Source organism: Malaclemys terrapin, chromosome 12 (genome assembly GCF_027887155.1).
Source record: "Malaclemys terrapin pileata isolate rMalTer1 chromosome 12, rMalTer1.hap1, whole genome shotgun sequence".
NCBI lineage: Eukaryota > Metazoa > Chordata > Testudines > Emydidae > Malaclemys > Malaclemys terrapin.
In genome coordinates this window covers 34,513,741-34,530,897 of record NC_071516.1, presented here as the reverse complement: position 1 = coordinate 34,530,897, position 17,157 = coordinate 34,513,741, and the positions used below count along the sequence as shown (strand labels likewise).

Here is a 17,157-nt window from a genome sequence, read left to right as displayed (position 1 = left end):
TCAATAGGTTCCCATCTTCATTTTTAGATTTGTCAAATACCTTTGACAATCTAGTGCTACGTACCTGTCAAAGGAAAATATTTCTAATAGTAGAGGTGTCCTTAATCTAGTGAACAAAAGCAGTATGAGACCCAATTCAACCTGGAAATAAGCACATTTTGCACCATGCAGGTAACTAACCACTGGAACAACTTATAATGGATGTGGCAAGATCTCCATCGCTTGAAGTCTTTAAATGAGGATTGGATGTCTCTTCTAAAAGAGATGCTGTTGCTCAAACTGAAGTTAGGGGCTTGTAGGAATCATGGGGGGGAATTCCCTGACTGTGGTGATACAGGAGGTCAGATCATAACGGTACATTCTGGCTTTAATATCTATGAATTGCTGAATTCAATATGTCTGATTGTCTCCTCACTCAACCCTATGTAAATCAGGAGCAACTCCACTGCAGTCAGTAAAGCTGATTCCCCTTTCACTCATTCCAATGTAATTGGTCCCATTTCTGTGCTTCAGTTTCCCCAGCTGTGAAATCGGAATCCTGCCTTCCTTGGTAAAATGCTTTGAGATCTAAAGCCCAGTGTAAGAGCTAAGTATTATTGCTATTCTTTGGCTGTCCCACTGTGCTCTGTTATTCAGCCCACTCTGTTTGGGACAAGATATAAGAATAATGGATGGAGGTTTGACATGAAGCAAGAGCATGAAGACGTTGCTCAGAATTTAGTGCAGGGGAACTCTATGTAGGAAAATGTGTGAGTTCACAACACCCATACAGACATGTGGGAATTACAGCCAGCTTCTCTGAGGCCTGGCCCTTGAGTTATTTATTTAATGACTTCACAAGCAATCCACCCCAAAGCTCAGGAGACAGTCTGTGAATTTCTCTGTAGATCATGTCCCAAGGCTGCCTCTGAGCAGATTAAATCAGCCTTCCTGAGTCGAACACTGTTATTTTGCCTGAATAGAGCATACAGGAAAATCTAAGCATATAAGATATAGATAGTTCGGTTTTCAATTACAATGTGATGTGCCTACAATCTATTAAGATATTGGATGTTTGACTCCAATAGGGCAGGCTGAGTGCTTGAACCTTTTGACAAGTTTCAAAAGAAGTGTGTGTTAGAGAAGCAGATTGACTGGTTTTGGTTTTCTGACGGTGCTAAAACATCACTTTCTTCACTTATGATGTGATATCAAATGTTTGTTTGTTTTTTTTCCAATTCAGGATACATCCACAGGTTTGCTACAAACACAGTGAGTATATTTTGAAAATTCTTCAAGTACCTTCCCAGAATACTTAGCAGTTACACCAATTTAATTGAAATGAAAATGTGTTGTTTTTATTATTATTACTAGCATTCAAGTTAATATTTGTTCCTTAAACGGAACAAATTTTTCAGCCTGATTTTCTTTTCATTGTTTGTGCTGGGGTGGGAGAGGAGGGTTTAGGTTAGAATTTTCATTGGATTCTAAAGGAGTTTGGTGCATAAATTCCATTGAAATTCAGTGGTGTGAGGTGCCTAATTCCCTCAAGCTTCTTTGAGAATGCCAGCCCATGTTTCTGCGTGTGTCTCCACACTCCAGTATAAAAACAGATTAGACAATTTCACAAGTGCTTATAGTCACTTTCTGATCAGTTTCACCATCTTGTTGTCTTGCAGAATAATGTTGGGTTTGCAAATAATGCAGTCTCTACACTTTCCAAAATAAAACCATCTTCCCCACTGTTTACTCTGAATCAGATCTGATCATTTTAGAGAGAGAAAAAAATTGCCGAAAAGAAAAGAAGTAGTTCTGCAGTCAGTACAGCTCAGAAAGGAGGACATGGATTCCCTTCCATCTTCTGTATCATCAACATAATTATTTACTAAGTTTACATCAGTTACGTTCGTGAAAATATCCTGAAGACAGTGAAGTTTGCAGAAGGGTCATTAAACTGAAGAAAATGGGGTCAAACTTTATATTAGGGTACCATTTATAAATGCTTTATAAATCGGCTTCGCAGGATTAGATTTTTATTGCTAAATGTGAATAAACGTCAATTTTACCTTACACACACAAACCGATAAAATATTTCCATTGATAATCATCTAAATTTATAGGTAGGCAAAGTCAAGAAAATGCTGCCTGAGAACTTATTAGAATTTGATTAACACTATTTACTTTGTGTATTTTGACATGTGATGTTGACAGTTTGTGTTTTAAGGGTCATAAAGCTTTAAATATGTGAAACTCAACATTTACAGGCATTAAATAATTATTGTCTGACCCACCCATTGTCTGTACCCCTTCTCATAATTTGGCACAAGTGTGAAAATTTAAATAGCTAAAATTAGGAAAAAATGCTTAAAAATAAACATTGATATTATGTGCTGAAATTATTTAAAAAATTCTGTCCAGCCTTCCTATAAATGATTAATAGATTATATATATGTTATACCACATATACCGTTAATTAAATACTTGTTTCGTCTACCACATGGTCATCTGCCCTCACGTTGCCCATTGTGAATACATTTTCTGGGTGAGGGATTTATGAAAGAGGACGTGTGGCAAGCTTCATGGTCCACAGAGAAAGTGACAAACAATTATCTTGTCTCAGACCACACTCAATGTCAACCAGGGTTTGATTTACCACAAAGACAATGGAGCCTTCTGAAGCGATTTCATACCAGACATGGAATTGATACTGCAGCGGAATTTCAGTAGCGTTTTAGAGACAGTGCATTATGTCATTGTAGGCAGCCACAAACCATGACTCATATTGTTGAGGACTGCAAAATGACTCAATTTCCTGGAGGTCTTCATGCCTTGAACATTGTTAATAAGAACGCTCTGGCTTGGCTTGACCGGATTGCATAGACCAAATAATAGTAGTAGTAGTAGTAATAATAATAATAATAACAATAATAATAGTATGTTAGAGACATGAGCATTATATGTCCCAGATGGTTATAAGCACATCAATATAAAGTTTTACAAATGGCTGTAAATCAGATTTATAAGCAACATATTTTGACCAGAGAACTCAGTACAAATTGCCTTAAGCATTTATGAAAACATCAATTACTAATCCTTCATGAACTATTTATTAATATAAACTATGACTGAAGTTAGAGGTGAATGGAATCTGTCAATCTGTGGTACCATCACAGTTACAATTGGTCAAAGGAGGCATAAGTCAAATATGAGGGTATCATGAACAGCAACAGCAGATTGTCCTTTTCGGTGTTAGGGTTGGGGACCAAGTTGCACACTAGCGGCAGGCCCCTTTAAGATGTCTCAAAGCAGACATCCCAAAACAGAGGCACCCCAAATCAGTAGTCTTTTTTGAAAATATATGAAATATAGGACTCTTGGGTGTGGTTTCAGGCTCTGGGTGAGGAGTGTGTTCTAATAGCTCAGACGAAGGAACAGGGAATCAGGGTTCTGTTTCCAGGTCTGGGAGTGGAATGGATGCTCATCTCCGTCTAATGCTCTGAGCCGACAATATGCTGAGGGCTCTGGGCTCCCATTGAGAGCTTTGAGCAGGGGGTTGGACTAGATGACCTCCTGAGGTCTCTTCCAACCCTAATCTTCTATGATTTTATACATGTGCACTACACCATACAAGTTCTGTTCAGCATCCAGATATATATGTGACTGCTCACTTCATTGTCTATCAACAATGATATGGCTCTAACAATATCACCTATTATTTCTTTGTCTTCCCTTTACAGTTTCATGTATTTTGGCAGGTACAAAACCTGGCCCCAATGGTGAAGGGAAATCAAACCAATGTGAAGGAATTTATTCTGCTTGGGTTCCCTGGCTCTCGGTATTTGCAGATCTCACTCTTCATGATATTCTTGTTAATATACCTCCTGACATTCACAGGAAACACCACCATCATATCCTTAGTGTGGATCCACCGTTGCTTCCACACCCCTATGTACTACTTCTTCTGCAATCTCTCCTTCCTGGAGATCTGGGTCACCACAGCCTACATTCCCCAAATTCTTGCCAATCTCATGTCACAAAGCAAAACTATCTCCTTCCCCAGTTGCCTCCTGCAGATGTACTTTGTTTTCTCCCTAGGCTGCACTGAATTTCTACTCCTGGCAGTCATGGCCTATGATCGCTATTTGGCCATATGCCACCCATTGCGCTATCACTCCATCATGAACAGCACCTTGTCCACTCAGTTGGCCCTTGGCTCATGGGTAGGTGGTTTCCTGACTCTTTCTGTGCCGATGTTTCTGATCACCAGGTTGTCCTTCTGTGGCCCTACAGTCATCAACCATTTCTTCTGTGACATAGATTCTTGGATAGCGCTCTCCTGCACAGACACACACCTGGTTGAAATGGTGTATATTGCTCTTTCCTTATTGTCGTTCTGGGGTCCTGTGCAGTCACCCTTGGCTCCTACATTCACATTATCTCCACCATTGTGAGAATCCCATCTGCCCAAGGCCGGGAAAAGGCCTTTTCCACTTGCTCTGCCCATCTCACCATTGTGGTTATGTTGTACAGCTGCTCCATCTTTCTGTACGTCAAGCCTTCTAAACAGAACTCACTGGACATGAACAAAATGGTCTCTGTCTTCAATACTATTGTGACACCATTGCTTAACCCTTTCATTTACACTCTAAGAAACAAAGATGTCAAAGAAGTCATGATAAAGTCTTTCAGTAGGACATGACATGATTGTTCAATGACCTGGATATCATTAATTTAGGCAGGCAGCAAGGGAAAAATCAAGTGAAACATCAAAACATACCACTATTAAATACATTTATCTGGTTATCCAAATAAACTAATAATAATAATAACAATAATAATAATAATAATAATAATAATAATAATAATAATAATAATACAGAATTTGACCCAGTGTTTGGAAACTATATTACATGGGCCTGCTTCTCATTCACAATAAAGCAACTCTGGACCCTTTTGGCAGTGTAAATGGGCCTTAAAGTGGGTATAACACTAATTTTTCAAGCTCTTGAAGACCTCTTTACACTGCTGGAATGACGGAAAGGGGACGTGTAGTCGGGTGGTGGTCATCCCCCCGCCCCCCCAGGTCGAAGGGAGGCCACACCATCTCACTACGCCATCGGGAGCTAGGACTAGTATTTGGAGGGAATTAGCATTTAGGTGTTAGTATCCTGACTAGCCTAACGGGATTGAATTCTCTGATAGGCAATTAGCCTCTGCCCGTAGGCAGAAACAGGTTCTCACAGGGTCCCATATGCCCTCGCCCCAAGGCAGGGGCTGAACAGTCAAGAGTCTATAGCCCTTGGGCCCTTTAAGCAGGGATTGTGCAAACACCCTGGTCAATTGGCCCTGGCCTCTTGATACAGAGACAGCGCAAACCCAGTAGTCAATTAGTTCAGGGCCCTTATTGCAGAGCCTGAGCAAACTCCAGGTGTCGGATGTCCTAGCTCCAGCGAATGGCCCACGAACACAGGCCACTGAACCCGGCAAGGGGAGGCTGCCACCTCAGCAGTGGAGTGGCATGTGGGGTCTGGGCTTACCCTACTCCACTGGACCCAGGGCCCTAACAGTGGTGAAGCAGTCCACCACTGGGTCAGCGGGGATCCCAACTGCAACACGCTGACCAGGCCTCAGGCAGAGCTGTAGCCAGACAAAGGTTGGCTATCCCTGGGCCACCTCCTTTCCTCAGGGTGTACCTGGGTCAGCGGGTGTCCTCCAGCTCTTGTGGGTAGGTGGCCCATAGCAATCCCAGCGGGCCCATGGCAGAAGCAAGTTCCCTGGAGGGCAGGGCATCGCTGGGCTCAGCAGCAGGGTCAGCACCCAGGAGCGAGCAGGATCCATCTGCCTATCTCGGTGTCCCAGCACCAACTGAATGGGAGGCCCCGTCCTTTATACTTCCTGTCCTGGTTGCATACTTCTGGTTGGAGGGGTGAAGCAGGCCTAGCTCTGCCCACTTAAGTACAAAGGGTGGTTTCTCCCCCTCTGGCTCGGAAGGAGGTCACACTGCCTCATTACAGGCTGTATTTACAAGCATAGAATCATAGAATCATAGAATATCAGTGTTGGAAGGGACCTCAGGAGGTCATCTAGTCCAACTCCCTGCTCAAAGCAGGACCAATTCCCAACTAAATCATCCCAGCCAGGGCTTTGTCAAGCCGAGCCTTAAAAACCTCCAAGGAAGGAGATTCCACCACCTCCCTAGGTAAAGCATTCCAGTGCTTCACCACTCTCCTAGTGAAATAGTGTTTCCTAATATCCAACCTAGACCTCCCCCACTGCAACTTGAGACCATTGCTTCTTGTTCTGTCATCTGCCACCACTGAGAACAGGTCATGTCCTCATTGTGTGTAAAAAAGTCTGATAAGAGGTATTTCTCCATTTTACCCAGATAGTTGCTTGTGACATTTAGCACTCTGACAGTTTTGGCTAATCTCCTCATGCATTGGCACCACTTTGCTTACATTCCAAAAAATGTTGATCAGACTGTCTGAAAACTTGAAGAAGACTTGGACATGTCTGCAAAGCTGTGACAATACTTTGTCACATTGATGTAATCCTGATGTAGTTTAACAAACTTTTACATGATCTGACCTCTCTCTCTCACTCTATTACATCCTTTTGTCAAGGGTCTATGGCCCAACTCCTTAAAGGTATTTAGGTGCTAAAATCAGATTGGCATTTTCAAATGAGCCTAAGGGAGTTAGGCATGAAACTTTCATTCTGATGGGGTTTGTGAGCCCAGCTCTCTTCAGTGACTTTCAAAATTGCAACCTAAACAACAATAAAACATATTGGAGCTAGGTGTTGGTAAACCTCACATTTTCAATGATAGATATTCAAAGTAAGAAAAATGCTGCTTGACCACTTATTAGAGTCAAAATACAGTGGTTTAGACTTTTGAATTAGGTTTGTTACAAATGGACTACCGAATGAACAGTAAAAACATGTGCAATTTGTTGATTTAAGGATATTTAATGTGCATATTTTGATAGGAGAGGTTGAGATTCAATATGTTAAGCTTCATAAACCATTAAAGCAAAAATGTTCAATGTCTATTGTCATTAAAAAGCAACAGAGGGTCCTGTGGCACCTTTGAGACTAACAGAAGTACTGGGAGCATAAGCTTTCGTGCATCTGAAGAAGTGAGGTTCTTACCCACGAAAGCTTATGCTCCCAGTACTTCTGTTAGTCTCAAAGGTGCCACAGGACCCTCTGTTGCTTTTTACAGATTCAGACTAACACGGCTACCCCTCTGATATTGTCATTAAATAATTGTTTGCTTCCCCATAATTTTGAAAATTTAAATCAATCTAAAAAAAAGAAATTCTTAAGAGAAAACATTGATATTGTCCATCAGATTCCACCAAGCCAATGCATATACATCAAATGTAAGTCAATGATGCTACTCATATGAGTAAGACAATTACAGTCTGGCCTAGTGACTCCAGAGATTTTTTGCTTTTTCTTATATTTTTTTAAAACTGTAGATATCATGTTGCCTTACTTAGTTACACTGATGTAATTCCAGGGGAAATCCACTGCATGTAGTAGGTGGACACCAGAGTGAATGAGATCAGAAGATTTTCAGTCTTTTGGTTCTCATCACAGCACTGCCAACTACTTGCTGTGGGTTAAGATTCTGTGCCTCACCGTGATGGGATGGTGGCCCCACTCAGGTGTAGAAAGAGTTAACTAAGCAGCTAGCAGTAGAGATGAGTCCTTCGAGCAGCCCAGGGAGGCTGGGTGAGGTGCAACCAATCAGGCAGGAGTTGCAGGGACCAACCAATCCAGGACCAGCTAGCTCAGATAAGAGGAGCTGAAGGGCAGAGCAGGGTGAGTAGCTGCCTGGAGCTCATGAACTGAACACTGGGCTCCCAGCAGGTGGAAGGCCACTAGCACTGCAGAGCTTGAAGGCCGTGAGGTAAGGGTGAAGTAGGCAAAGAGGCTACATGGAACAGGCCCAGGGAAAAGTAGTGAGCAGTTCCAAGGAGAGCAGCATGAGGCTGCCATTGACAGGGTCCCTGAGTCAAGACCCAGAGTAATGGGTGGGTCTGGGTCCCCCCCACTGACTACTGGAGAAGTGGCATGATTATTGGACTACAATACTAATCCCCGGAAGGGGGAAACACAGATGATGACACGGCCAGAAAGCCAAGCCAAGAAGAGGGTGCTGCAGCTCCTGAGGCTGTGAGAGTGGCTGCAGGACGATGCAGAGACAGAGTGACAGTGTGCAAACCGCAGACAGGAAGCATTGGCCTTGAGCTAATCCCAGGAGTTGACCAGGCAGAGGCACCAGCCCAGAGGTGAGTGATGGGCCCCATGACACTCACCTTACCCATCTGGACTTACTGACACTTAATATATCTGAGATCCCTATTCAGACAGTATCAGGCATTATTATTTGAAACATTTTGATATCTGTGTCTATGGGCCTGATTCCCCCTTTTCTGGTCTAAATCAGGAATAATGACCTTGACATCAGTGGGGCCAGATCCCCAGCTGGTGGAAATCAACATAGTTCCAATGAAATCAGTGGGGCCAGATCCCCAGCTGGTGTGAACTAACTCCATTGGATTCAATGGGCCATTTCGCCAACCTGATGTAAACTAGCATCGCCCCATTGACGTCAAAGGGGTGAGATCCGCAGCTGATGTAAACTAATATATTTCTGTTGAACTCAATGGGCCAGTTGCTCAGATGGTTTTAATCAGCAGTAGCTCCATTAAGATCAATGGATCCAGATCACCAGCTGGTGTAAATTAGTGAAGCTATGTCAGTTTACACCAGCTGAATATGTTGGACAAAGTTTTTTTTTCTGACTAAGAACTATTCTGTGGGCTGACTCTACCAGCGGTTACTCATGAAACTATTTCTTACCCCATTGAAAGCCCTGGCATCAACAGGCCTATTCCCACAAGTAAGGATCTTCAGGGTTAGGCCCATTTGAGTATTTGCAGGACGCAGCCCCTAACTTGTGTGGTTAAAAGGACAAATGACTGACCTGATTATTCACTCATGGCATTCCATTTTTTTTGCACAGATCTCCAGTGATTTAATGGAACCAATCCCCATTTACCTTAGTGAACATGATGGGAGAATTTGGCCTGATGTATCTGGTGATGACTTAAAATTCCAGGTCTCGCAGCTAGACAGAGCCTAAGGTTGTTAGACGCCTAGCGCCCATTGACTCTCTGTAGGATTTGGACACCTAACTCCCTTAATCCCCTTTGAAAATCTCAACTGCAGTTTTCCTGAGCAAATCGTGTGGTTGAGATTTTCAAAGATGTCCAATTCCCATTGATGTAACTGGGCATCTGAATCCATTAGGCTGGTATTCACAAAGAAGCCTACAGGAATCAGGTGCCCAACCCCCATTGAAATTCAATGGGAGTTGAGCACCTAACTCCTTTAGGCCCTTCTGAAAATCACACCTTGAGAAAGCCTTGAAAATCACAAGCTGGGAGTTTGGGATGTGCTGGACCAAGCTGGCTAGATGAAATATGTTTATTTCTTGAACCTTATGTTCATCCACAATAAATTTACAGTATGGGATACATCCTAGATCTGCTCTAGGAATTATTTTTGGAAAGTTTTGTTGCCTGTGATATGCTGGAGGTCAGACTAGATGATCACAGTGGTCCTTTCTGATGTTACAATCTATGAATCAAAGAACTGCATTCTGCCCCATATCTTTATATTTGGGTATGTCTACACTACGAAATTAGGTCGAATTTATAGAAGTCGATTTTTTAGAAATCGATTTTATACAGTCGATTGTGTGTGTCCCCACTTAAGACCATTAAGACCATTAACTCGGCAGAGTAAGTCCATAGTACAGAGGCTAGCGTCAACTTCTGGAGTGTTGCACTGTGGTAGCTATCCCACAGTTCCCGCAGTCTCCGCCGCCCATTGGAATTCTGGGTTGAGATTCCAATGCCTGATTGGTCAAAAACACTGTCGCGGGTGGTTCTGGGTACATGTCTTCAGGCTCCCCCTCCCACCCTCCATGAAAGCAACGGCAGACAATCATTTTGAGCATTTTTTCCTGGGTTACCCCTGCAGACGCCATACCACGGCAAGCATGGAGCCCGCTCAGCTCACCGTCACCGTACGTCTCCTGGGTGCTGGCAGACGTGATACTGCATTGCTACACAGCAGCAGCTCATTGCCTTTTGGCAGCAGACGGTGCATTACGACTGATAGTCATCATCGTCATCTCCTGGATGCTCTTTTAGCCGATCTCAGTGAGGTCGGTCAGTGGCACCTGGGCAGACATGGGTGCTCCTGGCAGACCTTGGTGAGATCGATCAGGGGCATCTGGACATAAATGGGAGTGACTCCAGGTCATTCTCTTTTTAAGTTTTGTTTCATGGAGATTCAGTCATACTGCACCGTCTTCTGGTGAGCAGCCAGGAGATGATGATGGCTAGCAGTCGTGCTGCATCGTCTTCTGGTGAGCACCCAGGAGACGACGATGGCTAGCAGTTGTACTGCACCGTCTGCTGCCAAACTAAGATGTATAAGAGAGATGGAATGGATCAAAACAAGAAAGAGACCAGATTTGTTTTGTATTCATTTGTATTCATTTACTCCCCCTCCCTCCCTCCATGAATAGTGGGGGGAGGGATACCTCAGTGGTTTGAGCATTGGCCTGCTTAAACCCAGGGTTTTGAGTTCAATTCTTAAGGGGGCAGTTGTGTGTGTTTCTCCTTGATGCAAACCCACCCCCTTTGTTCATTTTAATTCCCTGTAAGCCAACCCTGTAAGCCCTGTCATCAGTCACTCCTCCCTCCATCAGAGCAATGGCAGAAAATCATTTTGCGCCTTTTTTCAGTGCAGACACCATAGCACAGCAAGCATGGAGCCCGCTCAGATCACCGCAGCAATTATGAGCACTGTAAACACAACACGCATTATCCTGCAGTACATGCAGAACCAGAACCTGCAAAAGCAAAACCAGGTGAGGAGGCAACGGCAGCACAGTGACGAGAGTGATGAGGACATGGACACAGACTTCCCTTGTGGACATCATGGTATTAATGGGGCAGGTTCATGCCGTGGAACGCCGATTCTGGGCTCGGGAACAAGCACAGACTGGTGGGACTGCATAGTGTTGCATATCTGGGACAATTCCCAATGGCTGTGAAACTTTCGCATGCGTAAGGGCACTTTCATGGAACTTTGTGTCTTGCTTTCCCCTGCCCTGAAGCGCAAGAATACCATGATGAGAGCAGCCCTCACAGTTCACAAGCGAGTGGTCATAGCCCTGTGGAAGCTTGCAACGCCAGACAGCTACCAGTCATTCGGGCATCAATTTGGAGTGGGCAAATCTACTGTGGGGGCTGCTGTGATCCAAGTAGCCAATGCAATCAAAGAGCTGTTGATATCAAGGGTAGTGACTCTGGGAAATGTGCAGGTCATTGTGGATGGCTTTGCTGCAATGGGATTCCCTAACTGTGGTGGGGTGATAGACGGAACCTATATCCCTATCTTGGCACCGGAGCACCAAGCTAGTGAGTACATAAACCGAAAGGGGTACTTTTCAATGGTGCTGCAAGCACGGGTGGATCACAAGGGACATTTCATCAACATCAACGTGGGACGGCTGGGAAAGGTACATGACGCTCGCATCTTCAGGAACTCTGGTCTGTTTCAAAAGCTGCAGCAGGGGACTTTCTTCCCAGACCAGAAAATAACCACTGGGGATGTTGAAATGCATATAGTTATCCTTGGGGACCCAGCCTACCCCTTAATGCCATGGCTCATGAAGCCGTACACAGGCAGCCTGGACAGTAGTCAGGACCTGTTCAACTATAGGCTGAGCAAGTGCAGAATGGTGGTAGAATGTGCATTTGGACGTTTAAAAATGCACTGGCACAGTTTACTGACTCGGATAGACCTCAGCGAAACCAATATTCCCATTGTTATTACTGCTTCCTGTGCACTCCACAATATTTGTGAGAGTAAGGGGGAGACATTTATGGCGGGGTGGGAGGTTGAGGCAAATCACCTGGCCACTGATTATGTGCAGCCAGACACCAAGGCGATTAGAAGAGCACAGCAGGGTGTGGTGCGCATCAGAGAAGCTTTGAAAACCAGTTTCATGACTGGCCAGGCTACGGTGTGAAAGTTCTGTTTGTTTCTCCTTGATGAACCCCCCCGCTTGGTTCACTCTACTTCCCTGTAAGCTAATGTGAAAATAGAATGAATTGTATTGTAAAATAGAATGGATTAAATAAATGTTGTATGTACCTTTAAGCAGAAATAAGGAATGTTGAAATACAGGAAAAGGAACATTAAGGCATAAACAATGAGTCCACTTAAGCTAATGGTGGAACATTAGCCGGAGATCTGTAAAAGTTAGTAAGAAAAATGAATATGTATGTCTAGCCTCGGGTAAACTTGTCAGTTCTGCTTTCTTTGTCCTCTTGTTATGTTCGGGCTCTTTTTATCTGTATAAAATAAGGTAGGGTGGGTCTTGCATGGTGCTCACATTATCTGAATGTATTAGCAGAGCAAGGTGCTAATAAACAGAATGGTCTAAAAAATTGTGAGTCCTGAATCTAACTTTGACACTAACCACCCTCCCCTCCCCTCTTCGATCACCACTTGCAGAGGCAATAAAGCCATTGTTGCTTGAGGCTAGGGCCTTGTCTACACTACGAGAGTAGTTTGATTTTACTTAAATCGAATTTTTGGAATCGATATTGCAAAGTCGAACGTGTGTGTCCACACTAAGGACAGTAATTCGACTTTGTGAGTCCACACTAACGGGGAAAGCGTCGACATTGGAAGTGGTGCACTGTGGTCAGCTATCCCACAGTTCCCGGAGTCCCCGCTGCCCATTGGAATTCTGGGTGGAGCCACAAATGCCTTCTGGGTAAAAAAAATGTGTCCAGGGTGCTTTTGGGTAACTGTTGTCATCCGTCCATCACTCCTGCCCTCCCTCCCTGAAAGCGCCGGCGGGAAATCAGTTCGCGCACTTTTCTAGTCAGTGACAGCGCGGACGCCACAGCACTGCGAGCATGGAGCCTGCTGCAACCATCACTGCAGTTGTGGCCGCTCTCAATGCCTCGCAACTTATCATACACCTTTCCCTGAGGCAGATGCAGAAAAGTCAGGCGAGGAGGCTACGTCAACGCGGTGATGGCCTGAAGTCTGAGAGTAGCACAGACCTCTCAGAAAGCAGGGGACCCAGCGCCGAGAACATCACGGTGGCAATGGGTCATGTTGATGCCGTGGAAAGGAGATTCTGGGCACGGGAAACAAGCACTGAGTGGTGGGACCGCATAGTGCTGCAGGTCTGGGATGAATCCCAGTGGCTGCGAAACTTTCGCATGCGGAAGGGAACTTTCCTGGAACTTTGTGAGTTGCTGTCCCCTGCCCTGAAGCGCAATGACACCCGGATGTGAGCAGCCCTGACTGTCCAGAAGCGAGTGGCCATAGCCCTGTGGAAGCTTGCAACGCCAGACAGCTACCGGTCAGTCGCGAACCAGTTTGGGGTGGGCAAATCTACCGTGGGGGTTGTTGTGATGCAAGTAGCCAAGGCAATCGTTGATGTACTGCTGCCAAAGGTAGTGACCCTGGGAAACGTGGAGGCGATCATAGATGGCTTCGCAGTGATGGGATTCCCAAACTGCGGTGGGGCCATAGATGGAACTCACATCCCTATCCTGGCACCGGAACACCAGGCCAGCCAGTACATTAACAGAAAGGGCTACTTTTCCATGGTGCTGCAAGCACTGGTGGACCACAGGGGACGTTTTACCAACATCTACGTGGGATGGCCGGGCAAGGTTCATGACGCTCGTGTTTTCAGGAACTCTGGTCTGTTTAGACGGCTGCAGCAAGGTATTTACTTCCCGGACCACAAAATAACTCTTGGGGATGTGGAGATGCCTATAGTCATCCTCGGGGACCCAGCCTACCCGCTAATGCCCTGGCTCATGAAGCCCTATACTGGCGCCCTGGACACTGAAAAAGAACTCTTCAACTACCGGCTGAGCAAGTGCAGAATGGTGGTGGAGTGTGCTTTTGGACGTCTCAAGGGGAGATGGAGAAGCTTACTGACTCGCTGTGATCTCAGCGAAACCAATATCCCCATTGTTATTGCAGCTTGCTGTGTGCTCCACAATCTCTGTGAGAGCAAGGGGGAGACCTTTATGGCGGGGTGGGAGGTTGAGGAAAATAGCCTGGCTGCTGATTACTCACAGCCAGACAGCCGGGCGATTAGAAGAGACCAGCGGGAAGCGCTGTGCATCCGGAAGGCTTTGAAAGCAAAGTTCCTGAGTGAGCAGGGTAACCTGTGACTTTAAAGTTTGTGTATTGAGAAGCTAAACCTGCCCCCGTTTCTTTACCCAGTTAATGTTGACTATCCTATCCAGTTACATACCCCCTTCACCACACTTCCAACACACGTTTCAAAATAAAAATAGTTCTACTTTGTTAAAGCACACCGTTTTCTTTAATACTGTATTCGCGGGAATTTTTTAAAACTGGGACGCAGACTGTGGTGCGGAGCGGGTGTACTGTAGTGGCGCGAATGCAGCTTCTAAACTCAAGGATTGACAGGCTCCGCTGCGGTGGGATGGTTGTTTCAACGGAGCCTGTCACCCCTCCTGATAGGGACTGTGTCTATGGGGGGGTCTATGTGACTTTGTGGCAGGGGGAGGACGGTTACAGATCCCCTGCTGTGTGGCTCTGTGATCCTGCCTAAGGACCGCCGCTTAAGATCTGTAACTGCCCTCCCCTGCCACAAAGTCACAGAGCAACCCACCCCCCACCACATAACATGAAAACAACCTCCCAGACTAACCAGGGTAACTAGTCACTGCATCACTGCACTATGTATGTGCCCTGCTGCTGTGCCTGCCCCCGACTATATACCCTGCCAAAGGTGACTGTCCTGTCGAATTACCAACCCCCTATCCCCCCCTCCTCCAAAAGAACATGATGGAAACAGTAGTTAACAGAAACGTATTTTTTATTATCAACCAAACATGGAACTGGGAAAGTGAAACTTGGACGGGGGCTTGTGTCAGGCGGGAAGGAAAGAACTTGTCAAATTTTGGGGAATGAGAGCCTTCTGCTGCTCGAGCTCTCTGCAGGGGTGGAGTGAGAGTTAGCAGGGACTCTGCCGCCTCTCCTTCTGTGCACTTTGGGTGAGGGGAGTATGGGACTTGGTGGCGGGGGAGGGCGGTTAGAGATGGACTGCAGCGGGGCTCTGTCCTCCTGCCTCCGTTCCTGCAGAACATCCACAAGGCGCCGGAGCGTGTCCGTTTGCTCCCTCATTAGTCCAAGCAGGGTTTGAGTCGCCTGCTGGTCTTCCTGATGCCACCTCTCCTCCCGATCCATGTTGGCTTGGTGCATTCGGGTCAAGTTCTCCCGCCACTGGGTCTGCTGTGCTGCCTGGGCTCTGGAGCAGGCCATAAGCTCCGAGAACATGTCCTCCCGTGTCCTCTTCTTCTTATGCCTAATCCGCGCTAGCCTCTGGGAGTGTGATGACAGGCTAGGTTGTGAGACAGTCGCAGATGGGGCTGTGGGAATGGGAAAAAGGGAGTGAATTCCTCAGAAAGATAAATGTAGTTGTGAACAAAGAACATAGTCTTTCTCTGTTAACAAGACCATGCACAGCACCTATCACATGCGCACTCAGCACAAGGTCGAATTCTCGGCCTTCGCATTCAGTGCCTGGGGTCTTCTACAGCACATTTGAGAAGCCTCTCAGGAGAACGGAATTTCTGTTGCAGGCAGACATGGTAAGCCGTAGACTTGTGGCAGCTTAAAACTTTAATATTAGCAATGGCCTCATTTCACATTGAAATCAATGTCGGTCCCTGCTGCCAGCAATTCGGCAAGCAGGAAGTCTGCTCCTGTCCCACACCCTCGCGGCTGTCCCCGGGAACGATCCCTTTCGGCTGCCCCTCTCCCGCCTCCACCGCGTGGCTGCAAACCAGCGGTTACAGTTCTGTAAAGGAACGGCAAAGCAGTCCCAACACTAACATTCCCCTACCTCATTCAAAGCAGGTCATCATGAGCGACATCACCCTCATGAGGATCTCTGACAGCGAGAAAGAGAGAATGCTCCGGGAAAGCCTGCAAAGACCAGGGCCGTATGCCGCCATGCTGTGCAGAGCAATGATTCCAGAGTACTTGCTTGTCTCGTGGCGTGGCAACGTGTCCTACTACGGAGGACCCAATAAGGCCGCTCTCCCCAAGAACCTAATGCAGCGGATTTCCAATTACCTCCAGGAGAGCTTCCTCGAGATGTCACAGGAGGATTTCTGCTCCATCCCCGGACATATAGACCGCATTTTACTGTAGCTGCTGTAGCAGTGACTAACCAGTAGAGCGGCTTGGGCAGGACAATCATGCAAAACCGGACATTGCTAGATTTTTTTTCAATAGTTGCACTGCCCATGACTGAACCGTTAAGCTAATCAAACTAATCATGAGAAACCCATTTTTTAAATTGTTAATATTCCTGTTCTGTTACAAATAAATGTTTAGATTTTTACAACACTTACTGGCTGATCCTTCCCCAGATTCTGTGTCTGGGGTAACGGCTGGGGAGGGTTGGTAGGGGATCTCTGTAAGGGTGATGAAGAGATCCTGGCTGTCGGGGAAATCAGCGTTGTGAGCGCTGTCGACTGCCTCGTCCTCCTCATCTCCTTCCTCATCTTCCCCGTCCGCTAACATGTCCGAGGATCCAGCCGTGGACACTATCCCATGCTCAGAGTCCACGGTCACTGGTGGGGTAGTGGTGGCGGCCGCACCGAGGATGGAATGCAGTGCCTCGTAGAAACGGGATGTCTGGGGATGGGATCCGGAGCGTCCGTTTGCCTCTTTGGTCTTCTGGTAGCCTTGTCTCAGCTCCTTGATTTTCACGCGGCACTGCGTTACATCCCGGCTGTATCCTCTCTCTGCCATGTCTTTAGAGATCTTCTCGTAGATCTTTGCATTCCGTCTTTTGGATCGCAGCTCGGAAAGCACGGACTCATCGCCCCACACAGCGATGAGATCCAAGACTTCCCGATCAGTCCATGCTGGGGCCCTCTTTCTATTCTGAGATTGCACGGCCATCACTGCTGGAGAGCTCTGCATCGTTGCCAGTGCTGCTGAGCTCGCCACGATGTCCAGACAGGAAATGAGATTCAAACTGGCCAGACAGGAAAAGGAATT

General features: G+C 46.1%; 1 pseudogene; it reads left to right on the top strand.

Moving 5' to 3' along the window:
* Positions 1–3,752: 3,752 nt before the first annotated feature.
* LOC128847008 (olfactory receptor 6F1-like) lies at positions 3,753–4,678 on the top strand (annotated as a pseudogene).
* The last annotated feature ends 12,479 nt before the right edge of the window (positions 4,679–17,157 follow it).